Source organism: Phocoena phocoena, chromosome 8, assembly GCF_963924675.1.
Source record: "Phocoena phocoena chromosome 8, mPhoPho1.1, whole genome shotgun sequence".
NCBI lineage: Eukaryota > Metazoa > Chordata > Mammalia > Artiodactyla > Phocoenidae > Phocoena > Phocoena phocoena.
Window position 1 is genome coordinate 24,644,740 of NC_089226.1, and position 12,208 is coordinate 24,656,947.

The 12,208-nt window shown below is 35.5% G+C and overlaps 1 protein-coding gene across 1 annotated transcript in view; it reads left to right on the forward strand.

The window, feature by feature from the left end:
- The window catches only part of NPAT (nuclear protein, coactivator of histone transcription), a 51,673-nt gene that overhangs the window by 2,180 nt on the left and 37,285 nt on the right, over window positions 1-12,208 (forward strand). The window lies entirely within an intron of this gene.

Below are 12,208 nucleotides of genomic sequence, written 5' to 3' on the forward strand. Positions count from 1 at the left end.
TTTTTACCCTTACCCACACACTCCAAAACATTTTCCTAGACCCCCACCTCACATTCTATCTAATGCTCTATCTATGTCACCCTTTCACAAGTCAGATTTATTCAAAGAATAAGCTCTACTTAGTTGCTCTATTTCCTCACTTAGCTTTCATTCTTCAACATACTGTGCTAACTTTCGTTAGCAGTAACCTCACTACTCCACTTAAATAGCCCTTGCTACTCCGCTACATCCAGCTATTTCCTTGCTGGAATTTCTTTAAATATTGTACAGGCCAAACTACATCAAAGTGTTGTTTGTTGCCTCTGGGCCACCAGTTTTGGTTTTATTAGTATGTCATACAAGGTGCTCTGTGGAACTGATCCTACCCATCTCTCTTGCTTGATCTCAACTTTTCAACATAGGCCCTATGCTCCAGGCATACCAAACGACTTGCAGTTTCTACAGATACTCTTATGTATTTTGTTCTCTCTGCCTGCAATGTTTTTCTCCCCTAGTACACTTGTATTCAAGGTTCAGGTCAATTGTAATCTCTCAAACTTTTTCCAGCAGGTACAGTTAGTACTTTCTCCTTACATGCTCTCATGGCATTGTGGATTACTTCTGTCATACTCTTACCATGTTTTATTGTAGCTTTGTGTTTACTTACTTTTTTTTTTGGTAAAATAAAACATAACAAAATTTAACCATTTTAGCCATTTTTACAGTTCTGTGACATTAAGTACAATCACATTGTTCTGTAAACATCACCATCATTCACCTATAGAACTTCACCTTACGAAAATGAAACTTTTTTGTCCTATGTTGTATTCTTAATCTGGGATTAATGGACAGGCTTCAAGAGTTCTGTGAGCCCCCAGACTATCTATAAAACTTAATGTATAGGTGGGGCATTTTTTTTATGGGTAAAGTATCCAGAACCTTATTTAGATTCCCAAATACGTTTGTTCCTTTCTGTGTGAGTCAGCATCCATTCAGGAAAACTGAAAGTAATCTGAGTATTTAACATGGAGGGATTTAATGAGGGTATTGGTTTCACTGGTGATAGAAAAGCTAAGACAAGCTGCTTACATGAGCCAGCTCAGAGAGTAGCAACAGCAGGAAACCACTCTGATAATCAGTAAGACAAGGAGAGATGAAACCCAGAGGCTGGTTTCACTGTGGAAGCTGGAAGGTAGACTTTGGTGTGGGAGCAGTAGTAGAGGAGATTCTACCATGGCAAAGAGGAAATGGAGGAAAAAAACATGGCTGCTTCCAACTGCCCTCCAATCTCCAACTGGTGCTTCCCATTGATTGAACCCAACCAGAGGCTAGCCGACATGGAGCCCAGGAAATTGCCTGCAGGGGCTCAGGTTTCCTGTCCTACAGGGCAGAGCAGGGGAAACAGGAAGAGTAGATTTGAAGGCAAACAACCAGGACTGCCATACCTCCGAAAGTTGAAGAGCCACTGGTTCTATTCACCTTTATATCACTAAGATGTAGATATTTAATAAATATTTACAAAAGTGTAGCTGTGATCATGACCTTCCCCTTTGTACTGAATAATATCTGTCATTTTTTTCAGATTCTGTTTATTCAGATTCTGTTATTTATTCATAATAATGTCATTGCTGACATTTATAACATTTTATGGTCCTTACCCATTCTGTCTTTTCAGCTGTATTTCCAGCTGTTCTCCATCATATACCTAGTTCTTCATCCAAAACAGGCATGTTCTTCAAACATGCTCCATATGTGCTTTCCATCAGCTTCGTTGGGATTCCCCTACTGTCCTTCACTATTTGTCTCTTCCTTGAAACATGCATAGTATTCCCCAGTCTGTTAATACTTTCTCTAGCCCCTATGAAGTAACTCCAATTGTCTTACCACCTTTCCTTATATTACAGTTATTTGCATGTATATCTTTTGGGTCCTTGTAGATTATAGCTTCTTTATAGAGAGATTTTCCTTGTTATTTGTGGATCTAGTAATATAAAGCACTGCAAGTTAAGTATAAAGCACTGCAAGTTAAGTCTTCCCAAGAATTATTTACATTTTTTAAAGATCTTAAACTACTGATATTTGGGGGAAGTTATTAGAATATGTGAAGGAAATATTTTCATGTAGGGAGGTTTGCTGTCTCTTGCTTTCTTCATCAGGTGTATCTCTCTTTATCTTTCCCTCTCTATAAGTAAGAAGAAGAGAGGGCAGACTGTTGGCATCCTAGGTCCTAAAATTCAAAAACCCTAGATATAGCTAGGATTTTGTCTTTCCTTCTCTTTTTCAATTATGTTTTCCCTTCAGTCTATTTTGTTACTCATTACTACCTCCACTGAAAAGCAGGCAGAAGACAATATTAAGAAAAAAGGACATTCAAATTACCTATTTGAACATTGTTCAGTAAGTTTACACAAAAGATGTAGTTATTTTAAAGGTTTTTTTTTTTTTTTTTTTTTTTTGCGGTACGTGGGCCTCTCACTGCTGTGGCCTCTCCCGTTGCGGAGCACAGGCTCCGGACGCGCACGCTCAGCAGCCACGGCTCACGGGCCCAGCCGCTCCGCGGCACGTGGGATCCCCCCAGACCGGGGCACGAACCCGCGTCCCCTGCATCGTCAGGCGGACTCTCAACCACTGCGCCACCAGGGAAGCCCTAAAGATTTTTTTAAGGAATAAAAAGGAGAAATAAATTAAACTAATTTTGAAGAGTAACTATTTGTATTATTGTAATAAAAGATAATTGGCCCCTATTGTGTATTTTCATTGTAACATTTTAGATTTAGAATAATTTGTACCTAAAATTTCCCCCATTATTCTGATTGAGAATTGGTTACAATCAGGTACTTAATGATGATAAATAAGCTTTTCGTAGGCAAATAACTGGTTAACTGTAAGTGTAATAATAAATGAGCATGAAAGCAATCAACTGTTGCTTTACCTCATTATTTTGGAACTTCCCAGACAAAAGTAAAGCAGAATACACCAAGTCTAATCCAAAATGGGGATTCTAGATAGCCCAAAGGTGGGCATTTTTTTTGAGAGCAGAAGAGTTATATCAGATATTGCTATTTAAAAATGTATCATAACTTTTAAACCCTGTTGTAGAAGCAATCTAGCCTTTTAACAAAGGCTTTTCTCAAATGTATACTATACAAAAGTATAATATCTTACGAGAAGCCAAAAACTATCTGGTCTTCGTTGATTCCTTTTTTTTTTTTTTTTTTTTTTGGCTGCACCGCTAATTCCCTGACCCTCGGCAGTGAAAGCACAGAGTCCTAACCACTGGACCACCAGGGAATTACCACCATATTTTTCTAGAAAGGTTAACTGCATATCACTATATTCTGTCTTGGACAGCGTTTTTCAACCTTTATTTCGTTATCGTACTCTTAGGAAGTATTTTTAGACTTTTTTTTTTTCCCCTAATTGCCCCTTGCATGAGATTTTAATGTTACAAATATACCGTTTATATATTGTATGTATATCTGTGATTTATGCATAAAAAGAGTTATATTTTATTCTTTCCTCTTCCTCCCCAGTACCAATTTTCACCCCCTTGGGACTATGTCATGCATTTTGAGAATACTTGGTCTAGAAAAAAGCAAATCTACGTTAAGGAATTAGATTTCATAACACCAGCTGTTAGAAGTCCCAAGTGGTTGTCAATATATCTGGGGTGATTAGTACTTTTGAAACTTTCTACCATGAAAAGAAACTGTTTGGGGTCTTCAGTTTAAGTCTTGAAGCATGTAAAGAAAAAGCTCCAACTGCCCTGATTCCATGAATGATTCTAGTGATTTATAGACATTTAAAATTCTAACTTCATGAAATCCTAGTGGCAGCTGACTTACTTATTCCAAATAATGTAACTGTTAGAAAGCCAGTCATAAAAAATGATTTCTTTTCAGCTGGCTGTAGTTTTATTGGGGTTTATATTGGGTTATTTGTGAAAAATGAAAAAACAAGGAAAATAGCAGTCTATCTTTGATCCACATTGAAAGTGATTTTATATTTTCAATGAAGGGGATATTGAAGTGGTAGTATCTGAAGTGAAAGGTTTCTTCTGCTTTCTAAATGCTTTCTCACACTCCAAACGACAATGTCTTTGGTTGTTTTGTTTTGGGTTTTTTGTATGTTTGTTTCTTCCTGTAGCATTGATTAGCAAGAGGTTGGAAAACTGATTCGTCAACTATGAGTACAAACTGGTGAATTGGTTCCCAAATCCCAGGTAGGGCATTCCCTAAAATGGGATGACAATTTCCTTGCCCTTTTCTTTTTATAATGCTCATATATAATAACTTTGTAGGCCCTCTCAAGTTTTTGACTTGAAGGGCCTGGTTGAAGATATCATTCCAGGTGAAGAGGGTAGACCTTTATAATTTTAAAGTTGGGAAAGACCTTAGTAATAATTGCCTTAGTAGTTATTAACTATTATACCAACACCAAGGTAAATATACTACAAAGGGAATCTAGTATCCAGTAATAGGATTTTGGTACATAGGGAATTCAAAAAAAGATTCTCTGAGGAAGTGATAATTACAGTAGACCTGAAGAATGAGTTGGAAAAAAAAGAAAAGGAAAAAAAATAAAGAATGAGTTGGAAGTAGCTAGGCTAAGAAAAGATAAGCTGCCCAAGCAAAGGCAATAAAGTATACAGTAGCCTTGAAATAACAGCATTTATGTATTGAAAACATGCTCAACATCAGTAATTATTAAATAGAAATCAAAACTACAATGAAGTACCACCTCACATCAGTCAGAATAGCCATATTAAAAAGTCTACAAATAACAAATGTTGGAGAGGGTGTGGAAAAAAGGGAACCCTCCTACACTGTTGGTGAGAATATAAGTTGGTGCAGCCACTATGGAAAACAGTATGGAGGTTCCTCAACTAAAATTAAAGTTGCCATATGATCCAGCAGTCTCCCACTCCAGGGCATATAAACAGACAAAACGATAATTCAAAAAGATACATATACCCGTATGTTCATAGCAGCACTATTCACAATAGCCAAGACATGGAAACAACCTAAGTGTCCATCAACAGATGACTGGATAAAGATGTGGTACGTGTATACAATGGAATACTACTCAGCCATAAGAAAGAATGAAATAATGCCGTTTGCAGCAGCATGGATGGACTTGGAGATTATCATACTAAGTAAAGTAAGTCAAAAAGAGAAAGACAAATACCATATGATATCACTTATATGTGGAATCTAAAATATGACACAAATGAACCTATTTACAGAACAGAAATACTCTCAGACATAGAGAACAGACATGTGGTTGCAGGGGGGAGGAGAGGATGGATTGAGAGATTGTTGTATAAACAACAAGGTGCTACCATACAGCACAGGGAACTGTATTCAATATCCTGTGATAACCATAATGGAAAAGAATGTTTTAAATGTGTGTGTGTGTGTGTGTGTGTGTGTGTATTTATTTATTTATGTATAACTGAATCACTTTGCTGTACAGCAGAAATTAACACAATATTGTAAATCAACTATATTTCAATTTTTAAAAAAAGCATTCATGTATTCGTGGAATTGAAAGACCAGTTTGGCTAGGAAAGACGGAATGATAAGACATAAGGCTAAAGAGGAAATTAGGATATAAAACAAGTAGAGCCTCATATGACATATTAAGAATATAGGATTGTTTCTCATTGAGATATAATTCACATACCACAAAGTGTAAATTTCAGTAGTTTTTAGTACATGTTGTACTACCATCACCATTATCTTAATTCCAGAACATTTTATCACCCCGGAAAGAAACCCCATACTCATTAACAGTCACTCCCAATTTCTCCCTTTTCCCATCTTCTGGCAAATAGTAATCTACTTTCTGTCTATAGATTTGCCTGTTCTGGACATTTCATGTAAATATGATTATACAGTATGTGGCCTTTTATGTCTGACTTCTTGAATTTACCAGTGTTTTCAAGATTCATCAGTGTTTCAACAAGTATAGATAATTCCTTCTTAGGGCTGAATAATATTCTGTTGTATAGATATACCACATTTTGTTTGTCCATTGGTGAACAGTAGCTTGTTTCCACTTTGGGGCTATTATTAAAAATGCTGCTGTGAACATTTGTGTACAAGTTTTGTTTGGGCATATGATTTCAGTTCTCTTAGATATATTCCTAGGAGTGGATTAGCTTGGTTGTATGGTAATTCTATGTTTACTATTTTTGAGAACTTAACATATGGTTTTCAAAAGTGGCTGTACCATTTTATGTTCCCACCAGCAATATATGAGGTTTCCAATTTCTCCACTTTTTTGCCAATACTAACTACTGTCTTTTAATTCTAGGTATCCTAATGGGTATGAATTAGTATATCTCATTGTGCTTTTGCTTTTACATTTTCCTAATGACCAACGAAGTTGAGCCTCTTTTCATGTGCTTATTAGCAGTTTGTGTATCTTCTTTGGAGAAAGGTCTGTTCAGATCTTTTGTGCATTTTTTAATTGGGTTATTTGTCTTGTTATTATTGTCTTGCAAGAGTTTTTTTTAATATATTCTGTATTCTGGTCCCTTATCAGATATATGATTTGCAAATATTTTCTTCCATTTTGTTGGTTGTCTTTTCACTTTCTTGTTTGTATCTTTGGAAGTACAAAAGTTTTTAATTTTGATAAAGTTCAGTTTATTTTTTTCTTTTGTTGCTTATTCTTTAGATGCCATATGTAAGAAACCATTGTCTAATCTAAGGTCAAAAAAATTTACACCTGTGATTTTTTTCTAAAAGTTATAATTTTAGTTCTTATATTTAGGTCTTTGATTCATTTTGAGTTACTTTTTGTATTTAGCATGAAGAAAGGGTCCAACTTCGGTTTTTTGCAGGTGGCTATCCAGTTGTCCCAGCACCAGCTGTGAAAAGACTATTCTTTCCCCCATTGAAGTGATGTGGTACTTTTCTAAAAACTCAATTGACCATAAAAGCTTAGACTGTTAATTCTGTTCAACTGATCTACATGTCTATCCTTATGCCAGTACACAGTTATCTTGATTACTATAGCTTTGTAATATGTTTTGAAATAGGTAAATGTGAGTCCTCCAGTTGTTTTGTTTTCGAGATTGTTTTGCTACTCTGTGTCCCTTGTATTTCCTTACAAATTTTAGGATCAGTTTATTTATTTCTGCAAAAAAGGCAGGTGGGGTTTTGATAGGGATTGTGTTGTGTGTGTAGGTCAACTTTGGGAGTATTGATATTCTTTGGGTCCATGAACCCAAGATATCTTCCCATTTATTTAGTCTTATTTAACATCTTTTAATGTTTTCTAGTTTTAGTGTACTCTTATTTTGTTAAACTTATTTCTAAGTATTCTTTTTAATGTTATTTTAAATAGAATTGTTTTCTTAATTTCATTTTTGGATTGTTCATTGCAAGTGTATAGATATACAGTTGATTTCTGTATATGCATCTTGTATCCCACAGCCTTGCTGAAGTCATTTAAAATTTTCTATATGTGACATCATGTCTTCTGGAAACAACTGACTTTTGGTTTCATTGATTTTTCTCAATTTTTTAACTCTCTATTCCTTTTTTTTTTTTTCCCCTCTAATATCCATTATTTCCTTCCCTCTGCTTCCTTTGGGTTTAGTTTGCTCTATTTCTAGTTTCTTAAAGTGCAAGGACAGGTTATGGATTTGAGGTCTTTCATCTTTTTAATACAGGTATTTATAGCTATAAGTATACAAATAAGCAATGCTTTAGCTGCATCCCATAAGTTTTGGTATATTGTATTTTTGTTTGCATTTATCTTAAAATATTTTCTACTTATTTATATATTCTCTGACCCTTTGATTATTTAGGAGAGTGTTTGATTTCCACATATTTGTGAATTTCCCGTTGTTTCTGATTTCTCATTTAATTCCATACTCAGTATGATTTCAGTCTTTTTTCATTTATTAAAGACTGGGCAATTAGGAGAGAAATTGAAATAACAAGCATCCAGATTGGAAAGGAAAGAGTCAAATATCTCTATTTTCAGATTAGATGATGTCTTGACCAGGCTAGAACTTTCAGTACAGTGTTGCATAGAAGTGGCAAGAGCAGACATCTTTGTCTTGTCCTTGATCTTGTGGGGAAAGCTTTGAGTCTTTCATCATTGAATATGATGTTCACTTGTCTTAATGTCCACTTTGTCTAATACTGGTGTAGCCTCTCCAGCTGTCATTAGGTTACTGTCTGGATGGTGTATCTTTTTCCATCCTTTTATTTTCAACTAATTTGTGTCTTTTTTTTGAACATTTTCCCCCTTTTTAATTAATTAATTTTTATTTGGCCACATAGCGTGTGGGATCTTAGTTCCCCAACCAGGGATGGAACCCACACCCCCTGCATTGGAAGCACAGAGTCTTAACCACTGGAGCACCAGGGAAGTCCCTGCAGTTGTCTTTTAAAGCAGAGAGGAGAAAAAGGATTACAAACAAATATCATTTATACTATTTTATTCTTGCCTGTGTAGTTACCTTTACCATTTTTCGTTAATATTTTAGTGTGGATTTGACTTTCATTTTAGTCTGAAGGACTCCCTTTAATATTTCATATAGGGCAGGTCTGTTAGCAGCAGATTATTTCAGTGTTTTTTAATCTGGGACTATCTTAGTTTCTTAATTTTGAAGAAGTCATGCTAGATAATAGAATTCTTGGTTGACTTTTTCCTGTCAGCACTTTTAATATGTCATCTCACTGCCTCTGGCCTTCATGGTTTCTAATGAGAACTCAGCTGTTAATCTTATAGAGGATCCCTTGTATGTTATAAGCCATTTCTCTTTCCACTTTCAAGATTCTCTCTTTTGACAATTTACGATATGTCTAGCTATGGATCTCTTTGAGTTTATCTTACTTGTAGTTTTTTGAGTTTCCTGAATAAGTAGATTGATTATAGTTTCCTAAAATTTGGGGTGTTCTCAGCCCAATATTTCTTCAAATATTCTTTCTACCCTTTTCTGTCTCTCAGTTCCTTCTGGGACCCCCAGAGCATATGCTTATGTTGGTACATTTGAAAAAGTTTCACAGGTCTCTGAGACTGTTCACTTTCGTCATTCTTTTTTTGTTTGTGTTCCTCATACTAGATAATCTCATTTGATCTATGTTCAAGTGCACTGATTCTTTGATCTTTCTCCTCAAATCTGCTATTTATTGGCAAATTTTGTACTTCAGTTATTATGTTTTTTGTTTTCAACTCCAGAATTTCTACATGGTTTTTTTTCTTTTAATTTCTTTCTCTTTTATTTCTTTTTCATAGATGTTCTCATAATTTTGTTTAGATATTTAGGCATAGTTTTCTTTAGTTCTCTGACCTTATTTTAAAAAGCTGAAAGTTTTAAGTCTAGTGCCTTGGCTTCCTTAGTGACAGTTTCTACTGACCGTACATTTTCCCCCTTGTTTATTAGCCATACTTTCTTGTTTTTCTGCATGTCTCATAATTTCTTTATTGAAAATTGAGAACTTTAAAAGTTTTCAATTGGTATAGTGGTAGAATGTGACAACTCTTGTAATCTGATTCACCTCCCTCCTTCATGTTTGTTATTGCTCCTTGTTGTTGTTTAGCAGTTTTTTTTTTTTTTTAACGATTAGTCTCCTGAACTAATTATGTAAGGTCTATATACTTTGAGTTTATATTCTATGATTGGACAATGATTTCCTTAAATGCTTGGAGTCAGTAAATCTCCCACTGTTTGCTAGGGGGCTGTGTGTACATTGGGGTATGCTTCAACATTCAGCTAAGCATTTGACAGCTTTGCCTTAGCCTTCACTTCCTGCTTGTCAGAGGCTTATGGTCAGCCAGAGGTGAGTGCTTAGGGTTGTCAGATCTTTTCTGAATACACATGCTACCCTACATTTGCACATGGCCTTCTAGTGTCCCAGGAGTATGTCAGAGCTTTTAAAATCCCCCTACAGACTTCTCATTCCCCAGCTTTTCTTTTTGAGTTTGTTTGTTTGTTTAGCTTGTGTTTGTCCCAACCATTATCTCTGTCATAGGCAGCTGTAGTGTTAACCAGTTTCTGCTGATTGATTTAACAAAAACACCTCCAAGGAGAAGGTTTACACAGGGTGAACTTTGATTCAATTCAAAGACAAGCCATGCAAGTGAGGTTTTACATGAAGTTGTCACACAAATCAAATAATGACAGTTTCTGGGAATGGGACTTGGGAAAGAGTCCAGCTTCATCTGATCTGTCCATTTTCTACTGGGCTGCTGGTTTTCACTGCATTTGCAGGCTGTTGATTTTCAAGTATACCACTCAGTTGGAGAGATGAGCATGAGAATAGAGGAAGTTAAAATGCCACAGTGTTGATTGTCCTTACTGACATTCAGCCATTTTTCTTAATAAATGCTCACAGATTTTTTTGCAAGACAATGATTATTTTCAGAGTTCTGTAAAAGTTTAATAATTTGTGCCGGTGTTCTCATTGCTTTTATAGAAGAGAGGACTTTTGGAGGTCCTTACTCTTCCATTCCTGCTGAAGCTGCTCAGGATTTAGAAGTTTAACCTGAGAGCTGTAGGAAATGATGTGAGCCCTTCAGCTTTACACAAGGAAATAACTTAACCAGATTTGATTCACAAGTCAAGGCAGGTGTGATGCCTTATAGATGAAGTATCTTACTCTGGAAGAATTTAAGTGCTTTTCTTCCCCAAAGCCACAATGCTTATTTTAACACAATAGAGTAAGAACCTGGTCTCCTGATATCCTATCTAGTGTTCTTTTTCTGCTGTATTACTGCTTATAGAGTTGGTTAGTTGAACCCCAGTGATGCTAAGAAATAAAAAAAGAAGGATAGGATGCTAGTCAAGACAGTGTTCATATATATGAAAGTACAAAGCACTGGTACATGATATTGTTTCATAAATGTCAGTTAGGTGTGAATATTAAAGTTCTGGTTGAAATAGTTAATGCTTTGATTCCCAAAGGGCAGAAATTAAAAAGCAAAGGAGTGCCTTTCTTACATTTCATACGAAGTAGGTCTTCTCTTCAATTTTTTTTTACACCATTAGGCAAATAAGTGAAATATACAGGTAAATTGCAATGTTGAGAGAATGTAATTTTTTTCATAATCCAATAAGTTAATTTATACCATCTACTCACCTAGTTAATTTGGAGGTTATGGAGTAGAACATTTATCACTTATTGGTTCTCTTATTTATTGTTACTTTATTGTTTCTCCTGTAAGCATTACTGTGCAGTAATTGCACTTTATCAAACACCTTATTTTTCTGGGTTAGCTAGAGTTTCTGGGAGTTTTGGTTTTTTCCAGTTTTATTGAGATGTAATTGATATGCATCACTGTATAAGTTTAAGATGTACAGCATAATGGTTTGACATATATATTGTGAAATGATTGCTGCAGTAAGTTCAGTTCGCCTCTATCATCTCCCATAATTACAATAAAAAGAGAAAGCAAAAAAACAAATTTTTTTTTCCTTGTGATGAGAACTCTTAGGATCGATTCAATCTCCTAACAATTTTCATATATATCGTACAGCAGTGTTAAGTATAATCACTTACTATATTGCAGTGTACTTACAGTACCTAGTATTTACAGTTGACCCTTAAACAACACAGATTTGAACTGTGCGGGTCCACTTACATGTGGATTTTTTTTTCAATGAACACACTCTACTACACAATCCATAGTTGGTTGAATCTGCGTATGTGGACCTCGGATTTGGAGGGCCAACTATAGTTATACATGGATTTTTCGACTGTGTGGAGGGTCGATGCCCTTAGCCCCAGCATTGTTCAAGGGTCAACTGTATTTATCTTGTAACTGGAAATTTGTATCTTCTGACCGCTGTTTTCTGATTGCCCCTCCTTCCATCCCCTGCCTCTGGTAACCACAAATCTGGTCTCTTTTTCTGTGAGTTCAGTTGGGGGTTTTTTGTTTTTGTTTTTAAGATTCCACATATGAGTGAGATCATATAGCATTTGTCTGTTTTGGCCTAAGTTATTTCACTTACCATAATACTCTCAAGTTCCATCCATGTTGTCCCAAATGCCAAGGTTTCATTTTTTTTTATTAATGGCTGAATAATACTCCATTGTGTGTATATATACACCACAACTTATTTATCCATACATTCATCAGTGGACACTTAGGTTGTTTCCATGCCTTGTCTATTGTAAATAATGCTGCTATGAACACAGGGGGCACAGATATCTTTTCAAGATAGTGTTTTTTTCTTTCCTTTGGATATATTCCCAGAAGTGGA